This window comes from Balaenoptera borealis (genome assembly GCF_965194805.1).
Source record: "Balaenoptera borealis genome assembly, chromosome: 15".
NCBI lineage: Eukaryota > Metazoa > Chordata > Mammalia > Artiodactyla > Balaenopteridae > Balaenoptera > Balaenoptera borealis.
The window spans coordinates 43,331,345-43,358,129 of NC_138871.1; the positions used below are offsets into that span (position 1 = coordinate 43,331,345).

Sequence of the window (26,785 nt, forward strand, 5' to 3'; positions counted from 1 at the left end):
GAGAAGCGGAATTAGAAGAGGAGCCTGAAGATGTGCCTGAATTGGTGCACTCTCATGATAGAACTTGAATGGCTGAGGAGTTGCTTGTTATGGATGAGCAGAGAGAGTGGTTTCTTGAGATGGACTCTGCTCCTGGGGAAGATGCTGTGAGGATCGTTGAAATAACAACAGAGGATTTAGAATATTACACAAACTTAGCTGATAAAGCAGCATCAGGGTTTGAGAGGATTGACTCCAACTTTGAAAGAAGTTCTGCTGTGGGTAAAATGCTATGAACAACATGCATGCCACAGAGGAAACGTTCTTGAATGGAAGAATCAATTCATGCAGCAATCCTAATTGCTGTCTTACTTTAAGAAACTGCCACAGCCATTCCAGCCCTCAGCAGCCACCACTCTGGTCAGTCAGCGCCATCGACATTGAGGCAGGACCCTCCACCAGCAAAAAGATTACAACTGGCTGAAAGCTCAGATGAGGGTTAGCGTTTTTTCACAATAGTTTTAAATTAAGGTATAATGCCATTGCATACTTAATAGACTGCAGTATGGTGTAAACGTAACCTTTATATGCACTGGGAAACCAAAAAAATTCATGTGACTTGCTTTATTGTGATGTTTGCTTTATTGCGGTGGTCTGGAACAGAACCTGGAATATCTCTGAAGTGTGCTTGTACATCCCTAGGACTTATTTATCTTATGATTGGAAGCTTGTACCATTTGACTACCTTCACCCACGTCCCCCACCCTCCACCCCTCACCTCTGGCAACCACCAGTCTGTTCTCTGTATCTATGAGTTAGTTTCTTTTAGATTCCACATATAAGTAAGTGAGATTATATAGTATTTGTCTTTCTCTACTTCACTTAGCGTAGTGCCCTTAAGGCCATCCATGTTGTTGCAAATGGCAGGATATCCCTTTTTTATGGCTAAATTATGTATATGTGCCACATTTTCTTTATCCATTCATCTGTTGATGGACACTTAGGTTGTTTCATTGTCTTTTCTATTGTAAATAATACTGCAGTGAACAAGGGGATGCAGATAACTTTCTGAGTTAGTGTTTTCTTTTCCTTTGAATATATACCCAGAAGTGGAATTGCTGGATCATATGGCAGTTCTATTTTTAATTTTTTGAAGAACCTCCATACTGATTTCCATAGTAGCTGCACCAATTTACATTCCCACCAACAGTGCACAAGGGTTCCCTTTTCTCCATATCTTTGCCAACACTTGTTATGTCTTACCTTTTTGCTAATAGCTGTTAACAGGTATAAGGTGATGTCTCATTGTGGTTTTGATTTGCATTTCTCTGATGATGTGAATTTTCTATGTATTTGAAAACAAAAGCCCAATTCATTATTTCACTCATAGGAATTTCCCAAATGGAAATACATATGAATGTATGAATAATACATTCACATGTATAATTAATTTATATTAATGAATAATATAAATCTTTTTATAAAACAATATTTATTACACAATTATATTGAAAAATGAACACTTGTATACATTATTTTTAGTTTTATTCTTTTAACAGAACATTTTAGCAAAATTGTTTATTCAGTGTGATCCACTTATTCCTTTTCTAGGCTTTTACCCAATAGGATATATCTATGTAGATGTGTGAACATTTACATATAACCATGTTCACTGAGCATAATTTAAAATATTAGAAGATTGGGAAAAATCTAATAGCATATATTAAATTTGTACTTTAAAATTTTCTATTTTATGTATAGTTAACTTACTTAAACAATGTATTCATTTTAAAATTGGCAAAATATAAACTTTTGGAATATGAAAAATAAAAATATTGCTTTATCTGTTGACTAACATTTAAGGTAAATTTGAACCGTTTTACTTAGCCTCAGGATATAAGAGTGGAAAAGTCAAAATGATTAAAAATGTGTTAAAACATAGCTCATGGGTGATGCCATTACCTAAAATAGGAAAGTAAAACAGAAGTTATTGGATTTTGGACATGTTCCATTTAAAGTGCCTCTGAAAGCCTCCGTGGGAGGTATCCAGAATATACTTGGAAAGATATGTCAGGTGCCGTAAAAATAGTTCAGATGTAGACAGATCTGTTTAGGATCTGGAAATGGGGGAAATAATTAGCACTCTAAGTGAAAATTTATTTATAGATAAACAATCTAAGGCCATCAACTTGGTGAATGTCTCAATGTGAGGTTGGGAGATGTAAAAGGGTATAATGAAAAAGGCCTAGAATGCATACTTAGAGGCATAGAGGGTTGAAACAATGCGGAGTCACAGAAGGCAAGGGAGGGATATTTCAAGGGGGGCCTGCAAGACTCAGATGCTTCAGGGAGCAGCCTGTTAGAATGCCTCCATATTTTTTAAAAATAACATTGTGTTCAGTAATGAGATGGTTGATGAAAACTTTCAAGTGAACAGTTTCAACAAAAAGTTAGAAATATTATAGACAGTTGAGGAGTAAGTTGGTGAAAGAAAGTGAGAGGTAAAATATAGGTAACTTTCAAAATGTCTTGAGATGAATCCAATTACAGAGATCAGGCAGTAATAGAGGGAGACTGACAAAACTATTAGCAATTACCCAGACTTCTTGCCAGCCTCTACACCAAGACTGTATTATATAAGGAGAGTATAATGAGAGTGTAAGCTCTCAGAAGCTTTTTGAATTTGATCCATTTTAATGACACAGAAAATTCTTCTCATTCTATGGACAAAACTTTGGAAAAAATATTTGAAAGAAGGTCCCAGCTTCTGTGCTCTGAAATTCATGACCATTCCTATGGCTGTTTCCACAATGATTGAGCATGGCAGGGATTGTAAGGAAGGATGTCCCTGGGACAGAACAACTTTGGCTCCAGAACTCTCCAAGAGCCCTGCCGACCACTCCTGAGACAGTAAAGCATTCTGAGGTGCTTCACCCAGCCTTCATACTCTCTCTCCTCCACTGGAGTCAGACTACCTTGCTGCCTGGTGTTTTCACCCAGCCTTTCAGCTCCTGCCCCGTTTTCTCTCACACACGTATTTCCCCTCATAAAATCCTTGAACATTTAACCCCAACTTGGCATCTGCTTCTCAGAGGACCTAGAGTAACACACACATATAATAGAAATTTTCAGATGTTCTTTGAAGCTGTGAGCTGCTAAAGACTTATGCTATTTATTAAAGACAGCAGCTTAACATTTATCACATAGTTTCTCTTGATGTTTGCAAAACAGATACTAGTTAGACTTTTCTGATTTTACAGTGGGAGCAGCCCATCTTTGGTCACATTTCTTTTTTCATTGTCCTCCTAATTTTCAAATTTTGAATATCCTACTTTTAAAAAATCATGAATGGCACCATCTAGTGATTTCTGCTATTCCTTTTTGTTCTTGCATATGTTTATAGGCTCCATTTGTGAGCTTGGTGAAATTGGCGGATAAGAGCAAGGATTCTATACAATTCCTCTGTTTGATATGTAGTGTTTATGTTATTTGATATTTATCCATTTTGTGGAGATAACATTTCCATCTGTGAAATGATGGATACTGGTTGATGAGTTAGACACAATATAAATCAAAGTAATAACCTTAGTACTATGGTGAGGGAAGTGCCAGGAATCTTTGTGCTCATTAGCATGTGCTTTGCATCAAAAGATGGTAGGAGAACAAAGAAGAAAATATCACTGGGTGAAAGCCCCAAAGAAAAATACCTCTAAATTATGGGTGAGACTTGGTCCTCCAGTCTTTTCTAATAATGTCCTATTCTTCTTGTGGGATAATTAGATTAAGGATAGGAGTATTATATGGGGATAAGTTAACTGAATTTGACCTGAATTTTATTAATTACTTTTTCAGTAAGCCTCTCCCAAATTATTAGACAAGCATACTGGTCTCTGTTGTCTCTCTGTCACTCTGAGGTCACAGGGGTGGGAGGAGTCCTGTAGTGGTCACATATATGCCAGCATTATAAAAAATGGACCTTCACACTATGCAAATGCTCTTTCTGTAAGAGACTCTGAGCTCATCCAGTTTGGAGGGAGCCTCTTGAGAATGCAGCTTTATGCAAAGGCTTCATATTAAATGATACTTGACCCTATTTAAGTGAAGACATGTGAAATGTGCAGAGTGGGTATAATTATTTTGATTAGTGAACTCTAATGCGGACGCCATCGCATTTCCATACCACAGTTAATGTTTAGCAGAATAGGCAGCCTCAGATCATTAACAACAGGGCATAAGCAATCCTGGCATTTCCCAGGAAACCTATAATTAATTGGAAACCATGAATTGAGGAGAGGCATCTATTTCTTTAAAGTTGATTACTTTGTTCTATTCAGATAAAATAAAAGTATAGAATAGGCCATTACCTAGTATATTCTACTGAATGGTCATTACCTAGTGTGCTGTACTGAGAAACTAGACTAGTGCGCTAGGAAATACTTCCAGAAGACGGGGAGTAAGAAAATATGCAGGTAAAACAAAATACACAAAAGTCACAAAATCCTTCCCGCCCATTAAAGACTCACCAACATTATGAAGACACAAAATGTTGACTATTAACACAATCAGTAAAATCTTTGAGGTAGATATTTACATTTATTTTGACTTACCAGAATCCAAACTCCCTTCCCATTTTGGAAGAATGCCTTATCCTCACTATTTAGCTAAAGGGGTACAAATTCTTTCTCTCTCTACCCCTTAGTAGGTAGGATCTATGAATCTGATTCTTTGTCAGACTGATATTTCAAACAAAGCTTAAACTCTGGAGGGAGTGACGCAAAAAAGAAGGGACAGAATTTATTTGCAAACGCTTTCCAGATTCCTGTGAGATATGCATCAGCAACATGATTGGCATATAGCCTTGGTTTTAAGTATTCCATGAAGGCTGGGTCGGGCACGATGGATGGCTCTGATACCAAAAGCAACATTCTCATGAGACTAGACTTCTGGTATGAACTTGGCTGTGGTTGTGTTTGCTTAGACTTCCTTGGTCTACCCATTTTCCCAAGCTTGTTTCTCCAGTTTCCAGCCTGTCAGCTACCACATAACTAATTCCTTCTATGTTAGCTAGAGGTTTAGCAGGTGCTTATGGTCAAGAAGCCTGAATGATGTGCCACCTTGTTTAAAAATTAGATGTTTTAAAATAGCTCTGTTAGGTAATATTTTTCATCCATTATTTTCCTAGAATTATAGCCACTGAATATTGAAAGTAACCCTAGAAGGCATACTTTAAACAATTCTTTAAAGAGTGCATGGTACCTTCTACAACATTTCAGATTAGTGGATATTCAGTCTTCACTCAAATGCCTTCAGTGGCAGAAAGCTCACAACTTTTCAAGGCTAGTTATTCCATATTAAGACAATTCTAATTTTCTACTGTTATTTCTTTTAACTAGCTTTCTTTAACTGTAATACTGTGATGATTTATTGGGCAGCCTCATCTAAGTTTTAGTTCATATTGAAATTGCAGTAAGTATATATCTCTGTTTTGACAGTGTATAAAGATTCAGTTTCATTGAAGTTTAGAAAATAAAAAATATTTTGAAGAATGGATATGACACAAATATTGCCTCTAAAGCACACCCTTTGGGAAAGTTCATTGTTGCAGACTTGTGATGTTTCTAGCCCAGATTTAGGCCTGGCTCCCTAAATTTAATACAAGTTTGAGTCTTACTAGCTCATCACCATTGGCAACTGCCTCCAGAACCATTTGTCTTCCCCAAACTGCCTGATTTAGTATCATATTTGGGTTCAGTGATAAGTGGTAATTAGATCAATATGAGTGTTGGATTGGCTCAAACTTCCTATGACAAAGAGAAGGAAAAGTGTTCACGTATGTGAACATTATGACAGATAGTTTCCAAAAATAATAACTTGCCAAAGTGAGTGAATAAGATGTAGATAATTCAAAGCTCAGAAAACTCTTAGTGTGAATAATAGTCTCCACTTGGCCTAAAACGTGGCTAATTGCTGTTTATTAACAACACACTTTCCTCTTTTGCAATGGCTACAATAAATCAACTGTTGGAATTCCCCTGATGAGCTATTTCATGGGCCAGATCCAGGATTTTCATTTCTGCTTCAGAAAACATACCTTCATTGATCGAAATCATGTAGGTGAAGAATAAAGACACACTTGCTTCAGTAAATTAAGGAATTTATATCAGGAATGTATTTGTCCAAAAGGACACCTGATCAAAACAATCCCTCAAATCTCTAGCTGCTTTATCACTTTTTATTTAGTGGTGTCTGCTTTCATCAATGGAGAAACGCAGGGAAATAGAATTTATTGTGAAACAATACATTAATTTACATTAATATGTGAATTTTTAATTTTTTAATCCATGTATTTCAAACTCTCCTGTAAATGCAACTAAAGTAGTGTGGCTTAGGAGCTGTAACTGAAGACAACCCTCAAAAGTAATAGGTACACATCTTGTATGACTGATATGTATAGTAGTTCAGCCCTCTGGAAGTGTGTATCATTCAAAATTAATCCTTGGGACTCCTCTGGTTAATTTCCCATTAAATTCACCCTATTCCCCTACCCACACCTAAGTCCCCTTGAGAAATGTGAGAGATGGAGGCACAGAGGTAAAGACAAAATTTCAGGATAACCACTTCTGCTGTCAAGTGTCCACTCTAAATCCACTTGCTAAAGTGAGTTTGTAAGATGTACAGAATCCAAAGTTCAAAAACTCTCAGCATTTTTAAAGACCATACGGTCCCCAAAGCTACCACTCTGTCTGGAATATCCTTCCTACCATGCCTTTCTAGTTAACTCCATTTATTCCTCAATTATTAGCCCAATCATATCTTTCTCTGGGAAGTCTTCCCTGATCTCATTGAAGACTAGGTATTTTATGAACTGTTTTGGAAAAATGTACTTTTCTGCTGTTACTATTCATTACTGCATGATCATGTATATGTGGTTATATTAATAATGGTTATTATAATAATAATAACCAATAATAATGGTTATTATAATAATAATGGTCTTACCTCCTGAAAACCCTGAGCCACTTGGGTGCAGGAGCCATATCTTTTGTTCACCAGTGTATTCTGAGCACCTTGCACAGTGGCTGGCAATCAGGAGGCACTTGATAAATATTGGTCAGATGGGTAACACCTTCACACCGTTTGAGAATATGACTTCTCACAAACGTACCATTTTCCTATCTCTCTGCTATTGAGGGGAATAAAGGTTCCTCCTCTGGTCAAGGGAAATCCTTTCCCTGTGCTTTGGGTCACTTCCCCTCAAGACCCCTTCACTGTCTCGTTCCAACACTCCCTGATGTTGCTTCTATCTTCAACCTTTCCTTCCTTCCCTTCAGAATGAATGTATACTCAGGTTTCTTCCAATTTAGCAAACAAATAAAAACAAACCAAAAAAGAGTCCCCAAAAATCCTTCCAACCGTCCATTCAATTACTTTACTTATTGGACATACATGGCAGAACACTTGCAGGTTTTGTCTGGCATTCACCAACATTTTAGGTTATGTAGGTGACTAACATAGATGTAAAAATGTATGCTAAAAAAACTGAGTCTAGCCAACATCCTATCTGTTTTACTTCAGAGCCAAGTTTGTAGTTTCTTTAAAGTATTATTTTTCCTCCTGTTTTCCACTTCCACACTGCTTGTTCAATGCTCCTACTCCTCAAGTCTGAGTTCTGCCCCCATCCCACATCCTGCTCTCTACTGAACTGCTAACCAGCTAGTGGGTAGTCCTCAGTCCCTATCAATTTGTTGTCTCTGTAGCATTTGAATCCACTGACCATTCCCTCCTCAATCCTCTTTCCTTCACTGATTGCCTAACACTTCTCTTTCCTGGATCTCCTCCTACCTCATAGAAGATTTTTCTTGGTGTCTAAATGAACTGTTATTCCTCAATTCATATTTCACTTGGGTATTCCCTGTGGTTCAGTTTTTATACTTCTTAGGCATTTCCTGGGTGGTCTAATTTAATCTATTGGCTTAAACTATTATGTACAGTCTCAATATCTACTGCAAAGATCTCTGTTTTGATTTTCAAGCCTATGTATCCAATAATTTTCTGGTTTTCTTCTTCATCCGGATATCCTACAGATCTTTTTCAAAACAAATCCATTGTCATGTCTTTCCCAGGTCTTATTCTTAAATTTTATCTTGCTTATTTTTCTTATTCTTATTTTCTTTCTCTCTCAAAAAATTGTCACCCTCCTTTCAGTGGTTTGAGACAGACCCTTGGTTTTCACCCCTTGATTTGTGTCCACTTCTTCCCCTCACTTGCTGTGATGGTCAGTCATCAAGTAGCATCAATTTCACTTGCTTAAACTTCTTTAGCTTCTATCCTCTTTTCTCCATGTTCACTGCTACTGCTTTTTTTTAGGGTTTGTCTTCTCTTGCCCAGATTACTAGAAGAGCCTCCTAAGCAGTTACCCTTTAAATCTAGTTTTGCCACGCCTCCCAGCATGATTTTTCTCATATGCAAGTGTGGCCATGCTGTTTCAGTGTTAAACCTTCTTCAGTGGATCACCAAACTGTCAAATCACTGTCAACCTCCTTAGCATGTCATATAAGGCTTCTCGTGTGTAAGCCATTCATATTTTTCATCACTTGTGTATGCCTCTTTCAAATCCTATATTTCAATCAGATTATAATACTTCTACTTCCCCTGACAAACCATGCTCCCTCTCACTTCCAGGATTTAGTACATGATTTTCCTATTTCTGTTGTCTTCCTTGATCTTCCCAGTATTATAAAGGGGTCCATTCTTTGTCCTTCAATGATAGAATCCTGTGATTGTCTTTATTATATACTCTTTCAATGTCTACAGGATAAAGTTCACTCAGAAATGTTCAACTACGTGTACCCTTTTTCTACCATCTCCCCTCACCCTCCTACACATACACACACAAATATGATATAAGGGAGAGGGAATTGATCATCCGATTTGATTTTCTAGTAGGAACTCATGTAAAGTCATATCTTGAGAGTGGCACTTTCTTCTGTCTTCTCCTCCCTTTTAATTTAATTTAACTATATTAATAAAATAATCCAGTGCAATTTTTTTCCCTGCCTGTGGAATAGGCTACACCATTTTCTCCTATCTTAGGTTTGCTCCCTTTTCTTCTTGCCTCTGTAGGATTAAGTGTGAATTGACCCAGGGCTTTTCTCCTGGGGTAGCCATGGCCAACTCTTATTTCTGCTTCCTTTTTCCTGTGGCTCCAACTGTAAAAAAGGCTAAGATTGTGTCTTGAATATGAAAAGTCACAGTTACCTCTGTCTTCTCATATTAAGATCAGGTATTCTCATCAATTATTTTTATTCTTTTAGTTGGCTTGAAAAGGAGTTCTTGAGATTTAAATTTGTATTCATGGGAAGAAATAATTTTTTCCATATTTACTATTACATTCTAATTCAACTTACCATCTTCTTTCATGAGACCTAATACCATAATAACCTCCTAACATGTGTTCCCGTTCCGATTCTTGCTCTCTTTCCAATTCATTCTCTACCCAGAACTCAGCGTGTTATTTCAAAAATATTTGTCTCCTGTTTAAAATGGTTTCCCATTTAGTCATGTCTATTCCCTGCTTAAGTGGTTTCCCATTACACTGAGAATAAAATGTAAACACCTTCACGTGGTATAAGAGGATTTACTCTTATCTGTCTGTTGAAACTCATTCTTCTCCATCTTGCTCACAACTCTCCAGCCCCACTGGCCTTACTTCAGATCTTTCACTGTGTCAAGCTCTTTCCAGCATCACAGTCTTTGCATGTGGTCTTTCTGGCTGAATACTCTCCCCACCTCTGACCCCTCCATTCTTTATCTGGCTGTTTGTGCCCATCTTTCAGGTCTCAGCTTAAATGTCACTATCTCATATAAGACTTCTTTGACTTCTTATTTTATAATGAACCCCTCCTTTCTCACACTGCTCCTCACCATGGTACCTCATAGAATTATCACAATTTATCATTATAATCTGTCTCCTCCATTTTGCTATAGGGCCCATAAGTCTGGAGACCCTCTCTCTTTTGTTTACCCCTGTATAATTTGTCAGGCATCTACAAGTGCTCAGGTACCTGTATTGAATATGTAATAAGTGTAGTGTTTTGGGGAAAAAGAATGTAACATGCTTTCATTGCTTGCCTTTTGGAAGGACTGGAGATGGAGGCTGACCCTGTTGGCCTTTGTAACCTCCACTGATGTCCTTTTGGATCCGTTACTCTTTTGGTGCATTTCAGTTCTCCTGATTGCGTTCACTCCCAGAAGTCAGATTCCATCTCTTTTTGTGAAGGTTGCCCTCAGACTAGCTAGAGATGCTTGGGATGTGAATGCCTGGGGTTCACAACCCTCTAGAGTCCAAGTCCGTAAGCAAGGTCTGATGCGTTTTGGAGGATGGACTATGAACGCACCATCTCTTTCATTCCCAATTAAGACCACAATCTCCTCTGTCTCTGTTGTTCCCATGTGGAGTTGAACCGAAGTTACTACGCCCTGTGTGATTTTGCTTAGTTCTACACTCTTGCTAGACTTCCATTCATCCCTTCCTTATACTACTTCCTCACTTGCCTAACAGTTTTTCTAACAAATCACTTTTTCAAGAGTTCTTGACTCAGAATCTGTGTCTGGGGAACTCTGTCTGAGATATCCAGGTTCACAGGAGAGGCTTTTAAATGTTTTTCATGTCCTTAGTACATAATGTTGACCTAGGTTGTCAATCAAATCCTAAATTATTTCTTGTTTAAGCAGGCACGGATGGAGAATGTGCTAGAAAGGCCTTAGTGATCCACCCATCCAATGGCCTTGTTTTATTGATGAGGGACTGAGCAGCAGAGGGCATGTGCTCTGCTCAAGGTCACAGCCTTCCTGAGCAGTGGGGTGGCAACCAGGACTAGCATCCTGATATCCCTGACACCCAGCCCCATGCTTTACATCAACAAGTTTTCATAAATTTAAATTGGGTGATTTAAAAAAGATGCAATGCAAAGAAACCAAACACTATTAAAGTAAAGCAAATTGGCCTGCAGATGAAAATAATTCATTAGGGGTATTAGAAATCATTAAAATACAACCTAAGGAGAAACTGAACCAATAACAACTTAGTGTCTTTTACTGTGTTGTACTCTGCAGCTTCATGTAAATGTCATTTCCTCTAATGCCTCCTTCAGAGAAAACCTTGGGTAAGTATATAGCTGTAGGATGTGTGTGTGTGTGTCTGTGTGTGCGCGCACGTGTATGCGTGCATGCGTCACATAGCATTGTCTTAAGAATCTTCTCAAAAATAAAAATTTGAAATATTTACAAAATTACCATTAAACGCCACACTGCAGCTGCTTCACAGATTGTGATGAGTAATAGCTTCATATCTTACTTTGAGGCATCAAAGTGCCTTAAGTGTATTGTAGGTCTGACTTACGAGGTTCCCAGACGAGACATAAACCCATAATTTTCTGTAGTCACTGTTACTCAAAATGATGGACTCAACCTAGAGTAGAATTGATTTATTAGATTTTTTTATGCAGATGATGAATAATTCTCTGATTAATGAAAAGGTTCTAATATCAGAGCTAGCACATCATCGAGATTTGGTCTCTAAAACTACTTTAAGCAAAGTTGTAAATACCATTCAATAAAAGACACCTATTGCGCCGTGTGTGTGTGTGTGTGAGTGTATGTGCTAATGCACTGTCATAGGCCCATGAAATTTTATGGGAGGTGGAGGGGGGGGTCTCTTCTTGTGACATCAATTTCATTATTAGTAAAGGGTTTGAGAGCTATTATGATAGTTTTGCTAGAAGGAGGGGCAGGATCGGAAGCATAACCATATTGCCTTGAAGCCCATTTCTGATAGCTTAGCATCATTTCAACTGGGCTGAAAACACCGAGTGCAATGCTTTTCAATAGGTAGAGTGAGAAGGGATGTAGTTATCACTCAAACTTCCACGCCATGCAAACACGCCCTAAATATCCTTTTTTAGAAGTGATGTTTCGTACTGGCAGGGATGAAGAGATTAAAATTTACAGTTTTAGACAACCATGAGTTTTAGAAAAATTTAACTTGTATTCATATGAGATATATGTTTTTATAAATCCAAAGCTCTTGTCAGTATTCTGCCCTCTGGTGACATACAGAGTTAACCTAGTCCTTCTTGCACAGGACACTTTCAAATCCTTGAAGACAGACAGCTGTCATGTGTCCATCCCCTCTTTGCCTTTTTAGATAGAAATTGGAGGCTTTCTAGTCCTTAAAGCACTTCTCATGCCACATGCTTTCTATATTTTTCATAACCCTGCCATAGTTTAATTGGTGAAATTCCCTCTTCAAAATGTGGTATTCAATTGAGAAAACAGTACATTTGCTGCTCCTGATTTGTCCATTCAACAAATATTTATTTAGTGTCTATTTTGTATCAGAAATCACTCTGGGTATTGATTGAGGCATACAAGGGGAGGAAGAATAGTGCCTGTCTTCACAGTGTTTCTGTGTTTGCTCAGCAGTGCATATTTTAAAATGTGATTTACCTCCTCTAGATCCAAACACTCTTTTATCTTTATCGTCTTACATTTCACTAGAAATTTCAGTTCAGCAGGTAAATCATGCTATTTACTCATATTTAACTAATCACTAATGAAAACATTTAGGGTTTTTCAGATGAGGATGGTGCAGTCTCACATTCTAACTTCCCTTTTTAATTATCTCTAAAATTAATACGTTTATTATCTTTTTAAAATTTCATCTTATCATCCAACTTGAAATAATCTTTATGATTTAATTTCTTATCTGTGAATTGGCCCTTTAGGTGTTGGATCAACAAAAAATTGATAACAACATTTTTTGTGACTTTATTAAGCTATGGTTAAAGTGTTATTTAGGAAAAGAGCCAAGTACAGAATCTTGCAATCCTACAGTAGTCACATTACTCTTGGTTTCACATGGTGATATCACTTAAAACAAGCGTCATGGTGAAAAACATTTTAAAAAGACTGTTCAGTGCAACCAAAAGTTTCTCAGAGAGTCTGCTCCCACGTATAACCATCATTAACAATTCATTGTTTACCTTTCCAGAATTTTAATCCACATATTTTATATAAATAGTATCATATTATATACTTTTCAAACTAACATACATATATACACATTTGTTTTCAAATGTAATAAATATTCCTGTCCTTTTGAACGTATGCATTTTATTCTACTTCATGCGTATACTGTAATTTATTTATTATTCATTGACAGTTAAGCTGTTTCCACATTTTTTCCATTGTAAGCAACATGGCCCATACATACAGAGATATACATCTTCATGTACTTACACTAGTCTGCCTTAAAATAAAGTTTCAGAGGTAGAACAGTTCCAGAAGTGAATTAAATTATATAGAAGTTAAGATTTTGGAACACATTACCAGATTGCCCACTAGAAAGCGTGAACAATTTCACACAACCGCTTCCAGTATATTAGAGTTCTCATTTCTTTACATCCTCGTAGCATGGTGAATTGTAAATCTTTCTAATCATTACCCATCTGATATTTTTGTTTTACTTTGCATTTACATGTTTAGTAATAATCTTTTATATACTAACTTGCCATTTGCCCAGGTTTTGGTTTGAGTTATTTCTTTTCCTTTTTGATTTGCAGGAAGATAGTGAGTTTTTAAAATCATATTTTGCACAAACTTGTTTTTTAATATATATCTTTTGCGTATGGTATATATGAAATGTGTGCTGTCAAATCTGAAACACTTATCTCTACTGTTAATTTGATCTTTAATCAACTCTCTTTAGATGCAGTTGAGAAACAGATGATTTATAACAGCATTCCAATATCAAAATGGAACTTGGAGAGTGCTGGAGAGTTATAATAAAAATAGTCTTGGCAGATAGTATCATGTCATCTTTTGCTAAGTATTTCAATCTCTCCAAAATCTCAATTTCCATATTTGTAAACAACAACAACAAAGAAAATTGGGAATAATAATACTTGTCTTGCATAAAGGGATGTTGTGATGATGAAATGTGTTAATGTATATGCTAGAAATTTTTACTGTATGAGGCACAATTCAAGTAATATTTCATTCTTTTTTTAACTACTCTGATTATAGAAATCCAAGAGGTTATGGCATCTAGCTATCTAATCTGTAGTTTGCAGAGACAGTATCTTTATTTCTGTTCAGAATGTGGTTCATATTCAATCTTGTAGGACTCCTGGCATTTCCTGTAATTCTTAAACATCACTGGCAATGTTTGGGCAATCACAATTGCAAGTATTCTCAATGTTTAAGATGCCATTCATCTTAGTCTAGAGACAAAAATCCACTTAAGGCCTCTGGGGGCTCTCTCACTACCTTCTTACCTCTCCTGAGTTTCAGTGTCCTCTTAAACATATTTGCTCTCTCTTTTTGCAGATTATTCTCCTTGAGGGAAAAGACAGAGTAGTTTTCCTTTCCTTTTGTCATCTCTTTATCCCTGCTTCCAAGCAGTGTGATTATCTGTTTCTGTTTTTTCTCATTCTGAACAATGCTTTAGGCACCCTGTGGTTATTGTTGATAATTTTTTCAAGCTTTCCCTAACATAAGGTTTAACTTTCTGAAATAAATTTGTTTGTTTTCTGGTTTCACTCTTCTGTGTTTGTTCTAGGTTTTGTCGCATTTCCCACCTATCATGATTTTATAATTTGAGTGACTGGATGGCCCAGGTAGATTTTCCTAGTACCAGAGACAACAGAGAGTTTTCTCAACCAAGACAATTAGAAATACCAGAGCCAGGGTAGAAACTGTGGGAAGAGAAAGCCAGAAAGGAAATCTGGAGGTGAACAATCAGTGGGTGAAAAGACATTATGAAGCCAGCAACCAGAGCAATTAGAGCAAATGCAAAGCGAAGCAGAAGACGACCAGGAAGAGCTGTGTTTATTGCTTGCTTTAAAGGACCAGCTGGAGCGTGGTTTTTAGCACAGCTTAAAAATGTGTAGTCTTATACTCTTGTTCAGATCCTGACCTAGGATTCCCCTAGGTTTCCTCTGGAATTCAGTGATTCCACTTCAGATTCATTTATTGTTCTCTGTGATATGGACAGGGCTGTTCATAGATCAATGGTTCAGCTTTGTGAAAGTCTAGGGTTATTTATTTATTTATTTAACATCTTTATTGGGGTATAATTGCTTTACAATGTTGTGTTAGTTTCTGCTGTATAACAAAGTGAATCAGCTATACGTATACATATATCCTCATATCCCCTCCCTCTTGCGTCTAGGTTTTGTAGAGCTGGGTCGTGAGGTTGAGAATTAATAGAAAATTAGCATTTTTTGAAATGGCATGTATTAGTTCTGTCACAGGTCATTGGGAGTATATAAAGAGACTTGTGTTGTAAAGTGCTCTGGTCCTTTGTTGGGAAGATGGAGGGGCATCTAATGAACCCTTGCTATAAGGTGCTACCTAGGTAATAGTGGAAGAACTCAGTGGCAGGCTGGAAAAATCAAACATGCTGAAGAGGCAGGTGACAGGAAACTGCCCTTTGGCAGTCTGTATTGCAGCCTGATTCCTCTATACCAACAGAGAGAACTGACACCTTGATGATAATGAGTCTTCCAAACCATGAACATCATGTATAAATACATTTATTAGGCCTTTTAAAATTTCTCTCAATAATGTTTGCATAGGTTTTATGTGTTTTTAGTAGATTTATATGTAGATATTTGATATGTTGATGCTATTGTAAATTGGTTTTTTTCAGTTTTATTTTCTAGTTGGAGCCAACAAAAGAAACAAATTATCCAGTAACCTCCCTAAGTGCACTTCTTTATTCTAATAGCTTTTCTGTAGTTTGGTTTCATTATATACACAATTGTCATTTGTATAAAGTAGATTTTTAGGTCTTTTTTCGAAAACTTATACCTTTTGGAGGTAAACTTTTTTGGGGAAGAGGAATGATACATGTTGGAATCCTGAACCAAAAGGCATGGAGCCTGAGACCTGGAACAGGGCTAGAAGTAACACTCTGAGTAAAGTGTAGCATTTCCAGGTGCTTGGTAAGAACCATGGGAAAACATGGGTGATGCGTAACACCAGCTTTTCAGAAATGTCACTATGTGAAGCTTGATGCGGGGAGTTTTATAGATCCCTTCCTCTCCCTTAAAAGAGTATATTTGATTAAGTCAGGTTACAATAGCTAGCATTTTAAAAGATTCATTATGTGTAGGATATAATATGCTTTAAATTTTAACTCATTTCCCCTTCAAAACAATACAGTGAGATATTAACAACTATTATTCCCATTTTACAGATGAAAAGACATAGTTCCAAAGAGGTTAAGTAACTTTCCTAAGATTATACAGTAAGACGGTGAAGTATGATGCAAATTGAGATGTTCTGTTTCTAAAACTTGTGCTTTATGTTACACTATTTCGAGTTGATCTTATGGGTCATAGATTATTCACAAAGCTATTACATATGCCTTGATCTACGCTGAGGTGAGTATATCCTCTGAATGATGAAATAAAATTCAATACATCACTTAGCAGCTAAAGCCAAGGTACAGTGTGGGCGTGTAGGATGGACTCCATTAGTTGTCCTTCTATTGGCAAGCTACTTTTCCACCGGTGGTTGTGGTTTTATTTGGGCCAACACCATGCACAGGACTTGCCTTGTCACTTTGAGGGCAAGACTAACAGCAAGCCAGTGGCAGGAATCAGCAATCAGTTGGTTTAGAGAGAGAGCCTCATAAATTTCACACCACACCTTGTTTTGGAGAATGCATTTGCCACAATGGCAGAAGCATGACCCGATCCCTATGTCAGGTATGGTGCATCGTGCAATCCAGGAGCCACTAGTAAATGTCTCCAAACTCAGACACAAACCAACCATTACTTAGAGAAGGATACTTTTAACTTCCAGAGCTACTTCATCACTCAGTGGCTCCCAGGAGGGTCACCTGAGTTAAATCTATACTCCTGAGTTAATCTAATCCAGTTTGTTTCATGTTGGCGCATTAGTCCTAATCACAGAAGCCCAGGAATTATTAGGGGTTTGTAGCATTCTAGCTGGTATAGTTGTCAAACATACGAGGAAACGAGGAAATACTATTTAGTTCTAAACCTGCTGCCTTGTTGACACCTGCAGTTCAACATGCTAAAAAGGCTGCCTCAATTACAAAGTAAAGATTAGTTAATTCTGTAAAAATATTGGCTATTTTCATATAGGACTAATATTTCCCATTTCCCATTTCCAACCACTTGATGACAAGTGGTCTGCATTTTAGCTGCTGGTATTCACAGAGGAATAAACACAAATACCAACAGCCAACCGAAGATGTTCAAATTCAATCTAGTTAAAATTTTTCTTGAGATCCACAGTTCTCAAAGCCCATTAAAATTGCACAAGGCAGGTCATAAGGCAATAGCCAGGGCATAGTCTGTGGGGACTTAGAGAAGAAAGGGAAAAATAGAACACCTCCTTGCTCTTCAGAATGTAGGTATAAACTGCCTTAATGTAAAGTGCTTATTTGCCAATAAACTGGCTAATTGCCAGCTACACATAGACCATTCTAAACAGATTTTTCAGAAGTGGACTCTAGAAAGTGAATGAGTTGAGAGAGCTAATGACCACATATCCCTATTAAACATTTTGAAAATATTAACCTACAATGCTTTGGTCTCCTTCAATGATAAGAAAACAGATATGATTAATGATGGCAGTGAGCCTTCTACTAACACCTGAAAGACAAGCCAGCACTAACAGGGGGGATAAGTCATGGGAGAAAAAAAATCTATAAATATCGCATAAGAGCAGCTCCTTTGAGAAGAAACCATTAAAAGAGTTACCCCTCCCCTCCCCACAAAAAAGGCAAAATGAAGACAAGTGATTATATTATCCACCTTGAAATAACCAATAAAGATAGAACACTAGCCTGAATTTAAAGGGCCGTACTGCACATCAGACGCGTTACCTCCCCTTAAATGCTGGTCCTAGGAGAGTATGGAACACTGGTGGAGTATAAGAAACCTGTGATTGAATTGATGGCCTCTGGTTTCTCCTGGAAAGGGGCAATTAATTCAGAGTGAGAAAGGGTATGCAGTACTACAGAGTAAAGAAATAGAGATGTTGAGGGTCGTATAGGGGTAAGTGCTCTGAATCTTAAGTGAGAAGGGAGGGGAAAGTCATGGGAGTCTGAAAGGCATTTGAGTCAGGAAGGGAGAAGATTATTAATTGGTTGTTGTTGTTGTTGTTTATGCTTTGTGTTGGCAGTGCTTTTATGTTGAGCCTGACACTCTACTAGGAACCATACATACGTTTTCTCATTTAATATCAAGATAACTCAGGGAGTCACACATTATTATTCCCATTTTACAGACCAGTAAACAAGTGCTTGGTGACGTTAAATCCTTGCCAGAGATGAACAGTCAGTCCATGAAAGAGCCAGATTGCAAACCTGTGTCTCTCTGGCTGCAAGGGCCAGACTCTTTCTTTTGCAGCTGGCTGGTTGTAGAAGTTTGAATAGGTCACTTATCCGGCCAGGCCTCAGTTTCCTCATCTATACAGGTGGATAATAATACAGATCTGATACGGTTGTGGTGAGAAGTATTTGGGGATGATTTCCAGGAAGTACTCCGGACGGGGCTTGTCACAGGGTGGGGCTGGCCACCTGATGGTTGAAAGGTTGGCACGATGGAGCACAGGAGAGCGCTTTGGTGAGGCCCGAGGCAGGTGCTTTATCAAGAGGTGGGACCCTTGCTGAAGATGTGTATCTTCTCCCTGTCAGGACCACAAGACAGTAACCCTAATTCCAGGAAGTCATCTTGAGAATCTGTTTGTAATTGCTCACATGAGGAAGCATACAAGAGAATATGGATGGAATAGTGAAAAAACCCATGTTCATTACTGAGAAAACAGTTGGAACTACTTCCCTGATTGGGCTCAGTACCATCTCTGTACAGAAGGTGTGTTATTAGAGCACAGATCCCCCAGCAGTATTCTAAAACCAGATTATTTACAGCTGCTATCCAGCGCCACCTACTGGTAAACTGACAGAAAAGAGAACGCAAACTGCACTGCTGAAATTGAGCAGATTGGTTTTTAAAAGTCAGTAGAGGTAGGGGAATGGTTAAAGGAGACACTGCACAGCTACATAATGAGCATTTCATAGTCCTGATGTAATAGGGAGAGTATGCAGAAACGTAGATGTTGGAATACTGAGTAAAAAATTAGATTACGGTATTATAAACAAATATGCAAACATGTCTTCAGGGCATTTAGAAGTGGGAGAAGGAGGAAGTGCACCCAGTTTGATGAATTTAAGATTTTTTCTTTCAAATTTGTTGTTTTGTGCATTGGCCACAAACATAGCCTTCCAAAGTAATCTTTAATAGATTTGCAACTGTACCAAAATATGTATTAAATAGATAATCATAGGTGGGAAAAAGAAATGAAAGTAGTTATGCATTTTGGGGTGCATTAACTTTTATCTTAAACTTCTATAATTTAAAAAAAATTAAAGCCTTGTTTAAAGAGCTAATATATGCACATAGTAAACAAAAAATCTAAACTGCAAAAGGTATACAGTGAAATATAACTCTCTCTGAACCCCAGAATTGCAGTCCCTCTCCCAGAAATGGATCAGGTTTATGAGTTCTTATTTACTTTTCTAAATTTTTTCTATGCATATTCAGCAAGTGTTTGGTGTCTGTGCCATGTCTTGGTCAGGAGCCTCTGGGACATCCCTAAATGCTGTCAAATCATTTCAGCGTTAGCTAAAAAGTTGGCTGGTATAACTAGATGACAATAAAATAATTTGAATTTAGGCAACAGAGCTATGTTTAATATGTGTTTAGCTTTTTAGAATTCATGTCAAAAATATTGGTGAATTCTTTAAATTCAGTTTTATTTTGATCAAAGATATACTTGCATGGTGTATCTTATTTCCACATAGCATACTTACAGTCAAATTTCTTATTGATATTTAGTTAACTCCATATAATGCCTATTTCTTTGCTACTATGCAAGATGGAGATTTAGCTTCTTTAAACTGTCATCCCAAACACACAGGCACACAGTCCGTCTCCCACCCGACCAGTAGAGTTATTTCATATTTGGCTTGAAGTATGACCAATACTCAACATATACACTGTTATAATTGTATAAATATTATTTGCAGATGAGACATATTTATGCTTCAGGAGTACTTGGACATTATACTATTTTATTTCTTGTACCAATGTTGCTTTTCCTGGACTTAATAAATGTCTCTTTTTAAACTTTATACAGGTTTCTATGTACCTATTAGTAAATCATCCCTAAACTCTCAGACATCCCTAGACTCTCAGAAAATATCTTCTCTGCATAGTCAAACACAGGAGGTTATCTGTCAGTTATTAATACATTTCTTTTTCTTTTTAAACAACCCCTGTTGTCCCACTCAAATATGAATGGATGGCCCCTGGACCTGCTGCTAAGCTACCCTGGATATTTTCTGTACCCTTTCCAGTGTCGTATCCCCTGGATTCTGTCTTAAACTGTCTTAGTTTATGCCTTCATTTGAGGAACTGTTTAGAACCTTCTAAAGAAAAGGTGCTTGGGTGTTTTTGTTTGTTTGAGATGTGGTAACCTGGCTGAAAAAGAACTTCTAAGCTGAAAATCATTTTTTCCACAAAAATTTAAAAGCATTATTCTCTTGTTTTCTAGTTTCCAGGGTAAATGTTTATTTTTCTTTATTTCTGTTTTGTTTGGAGAATTCTGACACAATTCTAACTCCTGATATTTTGTAGATGACCTGTGGTTTTCATTTTTTTTTTAATTTTTATTGGAGCACAGTTGATTTACAATGTTGTGTTAGTTTCAGGTATATAGCAAAGTGAATCAGTTATACATTTACATGTATCCACTCTTCTTTAGATTCTTTTCCCATTATAGGCCATTACAGAGTATTGAGTAGCGTTCCCTGTGCTATACAGTAGGTCCTTATTAGTTATTTATTTTGTATATAGTAGTGTGTATATGTCAATCCCAATCTCCCAACTTATCCCTCACCCTCTTCCCCCTGGTAACCATAAGTTGTTTTCCACATCTTTATTTGTAGATAAGTTCATTTGTACCCTTTTTTTAGATTCCACATGTAAGCAATATCATATGATATTTGTCTTTCTCTGTCTGACTTCACTCAGTATGACAATCTCTAGGTCCATCCAGGTTGCTGCAAATGGCATTATTTCGTTCTTTTCTATGGCTGAGTAATATTCCATTGTATATATGTATCACATCTTCTTTATGCATTCCTCTGTCGATGGACATTTAGGTTGCTGCCATGTCCTGGTTATTGTAAATAGTGCTGCAGCAAACATTGTGGTGAATGTACCTTTTCGAATTATGGTTTTCTCTGGATATATGCCCAGGAGTGGGATCGCTGGATCATATGGTAGTTCTATTTTTAGTTTTTTAAGGAACCTCCATACTGTTCTCCATAGTGGCTGTACCAATTTACATTCCTACCAACACTGTTGGAGGGTTCCCTTTTCTCCACACCCTCTCCAGCATTTATTGTTTGTAGATTTTTTGATGATAGCTATTCTAACCGGTGTGAGGTGATACCTCATTGTAGTTTTGATTTGCATTTCTCTGCTAATTAGTGATGTTAAACATCTTTTCACGTGCTTTTGTCCATCTGTATGTCTTCTTTGGAGAAATGTCTATTTAGATCTTCTGCCCATTTCTTTATTGGGTTGTTCGTTTTTTGATATTGAGCTGCATGAGCTGTTTGTATATTTTGGAGATCAATCCCTTGTCGGTTGCTTCATTTGCAAATATTTTCTCCCGTTCTGAGGGTTGTCTTTTCATTTTGTTTATGGTTTCCTTTGCTGTGCAAAAGCTTTTAAGTTTAATCAGGTCCCATTTGTTTATTTTTATTTTCATTACTGTAGGAGATGTATCAAAAAAGGACTTCCTGCAATTTATGTCAGAGGGTGTTCTGCCTATGTTTTCCTCTTAAGAGTTTTATACTATCTGGCCTTACCTTTAGGTCTTTAATCATTCTGAGTTTATTTTTTGTGTATGGTTTTCTCTTGAAGTGTGTAAGATCATCTCTTTGTACCCAGGGTTCTGAAGTTTCATGTGTGGGTCTTGGTGTGGTTCACACTTCATTCATTTTGCAAAAAACATGGTGGATCTCTTTTCGAATTATTTCTTCAACAATTGTATTTTGTAAATTTTGTCCTGTTCTATTTTGTCTCTCTTTTAGAACTTCTTTTATTGTAAATTAGACTTTCTGTGTCACCTTTTGAATTATCTTCTCTTGAAGTTTCTATTTCTCTGTATTTTGGGTCTTTGGAGATTTGCTCAGTTTTATTTTGCAAAACTTCTGAATTTTCCCTTTCCTTTATCATATTTTTTTTCTTTCAAGAGCACTCTTGTTCTCTAAATGTTCTTCTTTTTTGTAACTGTCTCTTCTTTCAGGGATGCAGTAACTTCATTTATCTCTCTGAGCATAATATAGCTTTTTTTCCTTGATTCTATTTAGCCTTCCCACACTGTCTATATTTTTCAAGTGTAAGTTTTTTCTCTATTTGTTGATTTTGATCTTTGTCAGTTCTTTTAGGGACTTTCCTCAAATGTTTGGTGAGCCATGAAGCTATCTAGTAGCACACATGCAAGAGGGAGAGAAATAGAGGAGAGGAAGAGGATGAGGGAGAGGGGAAAGGGAGAGAGAGAAAGAGAGAAAGGAAGAGGTGTTTGGTGGGATTTATTGTGGAGAGATGTTTATTTAGGGACTCTCTCCTGTTAGGATTGTTTTCCCAGAGAAGAAACCTGTAATATTCTTCCCAGTGAATATAAAGCTGGCTTCAGGGTTCTGGAGCCAAGCAGAAAGGGACTGGGGGGTCCCAATATTCAGTATATAAACTCTTATTTAATCTTTATCCCCACCCACTGCTGTATCTAATGTCTCTAAACCCAGACTTCCTCTGTTCTACCTCCTCAGTAATTAAACCTACTGTTCTATCAGGGTTGTAGAGGTCTCGTTGCTCCTTATGCAGACTTGAATACATTAATTTATTTCTTCAATAAAACTTACCAAATGCCTACTACATGCCAAACATTGTCTTCTGTAGTGTGGAAATGATTGTCTGCAAAACAAGCAAAATCCCCTGTCCCCTGTGGAGCTTTCATCCCCAACTGAACCCTTACTTTCAAAACTCACTGATGTCTCCAAACTCTAAACTTTGGTCTTCTGTAGTGTAAACTGGCTTGCTTTTTGTTTAGCTCTTTGTATACTCTGTTTTGATTTTCTATTTGGTCTGTTCAGTCAGACACCACTTTTCCAGTTACATTATTGGGTAGCTTTCACCTCCTCTTCAGTCCTTTTTGTTTTGTTTTGTTTGTATTTTGGGATTGATTTCACACCCTTTTGGTCATTTCATGGCATTTAGGAAGAACATAGGGGTAAACATGTGTGTCCAATATACCACCTTTGCTGGAAACAGCTGTGAGTAATTTTGCCTAATGAGCCTAGCACCCGAATGTCTGCCAACCTGTGATGTGTGTGGGTAGCCCAAAGTCTCAACAGAGTTGGGAATCTGGAGTCTTCTCTACTAATATTTATCTCTGTTACAAGCTGGCCCTGTCTGAAAAGGTTTTGAGTCACCAGAGCATGCACTAAGCTTGTGCTACTCTTCATGCAATTGCTGTGTCCTCTGACAGAACCACAGTTGCTTTTCTGGCCAGCAAGGACCCAGATTTCTGAGGACATGTGGCTATCAGATGCCTACCTCCAATCCTACCCTATGATAAATGGAATATTGCCTGCCATATCAGTAAACAAAGGATGTCACAGTCATCAGCAATTGCAGCCACAGCCAATCGCTGGTGAGCCCTGAGGAAACTCAGGAAGGAAAAGAATACCTGCCATCTAGCAGCCATCAGACTGCAGCCACTCCCCACAGTGAGCCCTGAGGAAACTCAGGATGTGAAAACACAGCATACTGGCCCCACATAGCTGAGGTGCATATCAAAAGAATGATTTCAGTGAATCCAGATTCTTGCATCTTCCCATATGTAGAAAAGCACTAAATTCCTTAACTTGAGATTTCTAGTTTTCTTGAATTAACAGTAATCTTTTGTTCCTACTATGTGCCCTTTGTTGCAAAACTCCTGTATATCCTAGCTCCCCGCTGGCCTCCTTGGAGCAGTTCTCTCGGGGTTACTTGAGATGCTGCCTCCCGGACTTGAAGTCCTAAAAATTTCTGCCGAATAAAACATAACTCTCAACTTTTAGGTTGTGAATATGTTTTTTAGTCAACACCCAGTACCAACATATATCAGCACATTTCCTACCCCTCATCCCCCAACCTTTCCCTAGCATTATATATTGCCTGGATCTGAGAGAATCTATAGAGCTTCAGTTTTTTTTAGCTAAGCCTTCTCACATTTTCCCCTTCTGGGTCTTTGGAAGCTTCAAAGGAGGCAACATATAAGTTTGTATTTTTATCACAATTCTGTGCCATCTGTGATTTTTTGGGAGGAAATAGTCACTTATCTAGAAGAGGAAGGACCTTGATTCTTCTCACTTGGAACAAGAAAATTCCTATTGAGCACTTTTCCAATTTCTCAAGCAAAGGAAGGCATATATGTCCTGCCACCCTATGGAAACTTCACGGTAGCAGACTTTTTGGAGCTGAGGGACACGGGCTCTCTTTCCCTTTAGATCATCAAACTCAAGGCAGTGTACTCTGAAACCCACTCCACTCGCGCATGAGTGACATGCCTTTGCCTAGTGTCTATTTTTTTCTCCAGGAGATCAAAACTGTACATTTTTTTAAAATTTTATTTATTTATTTATTTTTAGCTGCGTTGGGTCTTTGTCACTGCACACGGGCTTTCTCTAGTTGCAGCGAGTGGGGGCTACTCTTCATTGCACTACGCGGGCTTCTCACTGCGGTGGCTTCTCTTGTTGCAGAGCACGGGCTCTAGGCACACGGGCTTTAGTAGTTGTGGCAAGCGGGCTCAGTAGTTATGGCTCACAGGCTCCAGAGCACAGACAGGCTCAGCAGTCGTGATGCTCGGGCTTAGTTGCTCAGTGGCATGTGGGATCTTCCCAGACCAGGGCTTGAACCCGTGTGCCCTGCATTGGCAGGTGGATTCTTAACCACTGCGCCACCAGGGAAGTCCCAAAACTGTACATTCTTATGGGAGATCTTTTATTGCTCACAGTCTTCTCATATTATCAGAAACTTCACTTTCCTAGTTTTCAAAATAGAGCCCAATTCTAGAGATTACAGTTGAAATTCTAGGATTTTAACTCTGTTTTGTCTTTGGACATCAAACCTGGAAAATGCATCTTATACTGTCTTGCGGGGATTTAGAGGAAGGGAAAAGCAGTCAATCTTAAATTAAGCTGTTAAACTGGTTTGTGAATTCTATACCGGTGGTGGGGAAGGAATGCAGAAACCTCGTGGTTCTGACCTTCTTGTTCCTAAAAATAACTCTTGTGTGTGAATAAGGATTTCACAGCTCTGAAAGGAAATCTTTCAAAGGGAACCAAAGAAAATGTCAGAAGATTTTCAAACTATGAAAATTAGTTATGCCAAAAACTAATATTAGAACTCTGACCATTGATAAAGCACAATATTATCTATAACAACTCTTTGGCATCTTTTTATATTTCTTTCAAAATGCTTTGTAAATTGCCTGCCCCTTTAGACATTATTTTCATGAAGTAATAAAACTTTTTCTGTACTTCCCTGAAAATCTTCATATCACCTAGAACACACTTAGAACAATAAGTATTCATTAATATTTTTAAATATTAAGTTTTATTTTCACCCACGATAAATAGGAAAGACATCTGCTCTGAAAGGCACCTAGAAACGAACAGATCAGTTAATCACTTATTTAAGATGTACTTGTTGAGTGCACACCATGTGTCAGGTATTATGATAAGCTTTAGGAATACAGGTATAAATTAAAGAGTTGTGGCAATGCATTCACCAGGCTACAGCAGAGTGGTGCTGACAGATGATTAAAGAAATATACACAAAATATGAGATACATGATATAGTGGCAGAATTATAAAGTGTTTAGATGGCATTGTAGCCCAGAGTTCTACCCTATTCCAGAGGTGAGGAACGGAGTTCCAGCTAAAGGTGATATCTTGAATGATGAATGAGAGCTCTCTAGAAAAAGAAGAGAAATTAGTTTTCCAAGAGGAGAGACTATATGTGTAAAGGTCTAGAAATGAGAGAGGAATACATTTTAGTGCAGTTAGAACAAAGAAATTTGTGAGATGGAGAGCGGTGAGAATTAGGGTAGGCAAGTAGACAGAGATCATATTATTCAGGGGCTTTAAAGGCACATTACGGGTATAGATTTCATTACAAAGATAATAAGCAGCCATTTAATCATTTTTGGAATGGCAATGACATGATTAGATTTGCACTTTGGGCAGATCATTTTGGTTGTATATGAAAAATGGATTGAAAGAGAACAAAATATTGCAGGACTTCTTGTTCCAGTCTTGTCAGAGAGGCTGGCTTTGGACTTAACTTCTTACCTAAACAACTATGGAACTAGACCAATTATGTAAAACAGATAATTTTAGGCATTGGACATCAGTCAGTGTAAGACCTGAGATCCTTGAGGAAAAACAGACCAAAAAAACCCCACATAATTTCTTCACCCTGGCTTTCTGCCTGAAGAGATGTCCCATGTGTGATACTTGAGAACAGAAAGGGGAATTTGCACTGGGCAGAGTAAGACAGTTTGGTGTTTTGGGGTTGTGACACGATTGGATGGAACTGCTGATGAGGGCCTGAAAGCTGAGTGAGACTTCTGATAAAACATAGAGCAT

At 37.7% G+C, this 26,785-nt stretch overlaps 2 long non-coding RNA genes across 3 annotated transcripts in view; both read left to right on the plus strand.

Annotated features, from left to right (window-relative positions):
- The window catches only part of LOC309612494, a 947,061-nt gene that overhangs the window by 142,773 nt on the left and 777,503 nt on the right, over positions 1–26,785 (plus strand). The gene's annotated exons all lie outside the window — the stretch shown is intronic.
- The window catches only part of LOC309612537, a 49,318-nt gene continuing 43,279 nt past the window's right edge, over positions 20,747–26,785 (plus strand). The window contains exon 1 of the long non-coding RNA XR_014235260.1: positions 20,747–21,831. This is a non-coding gene — a long non-coding RNA (uncharacterized lncRNA). The remainder of the gene's footprint in view (positions 21,832–26,785) is intronic.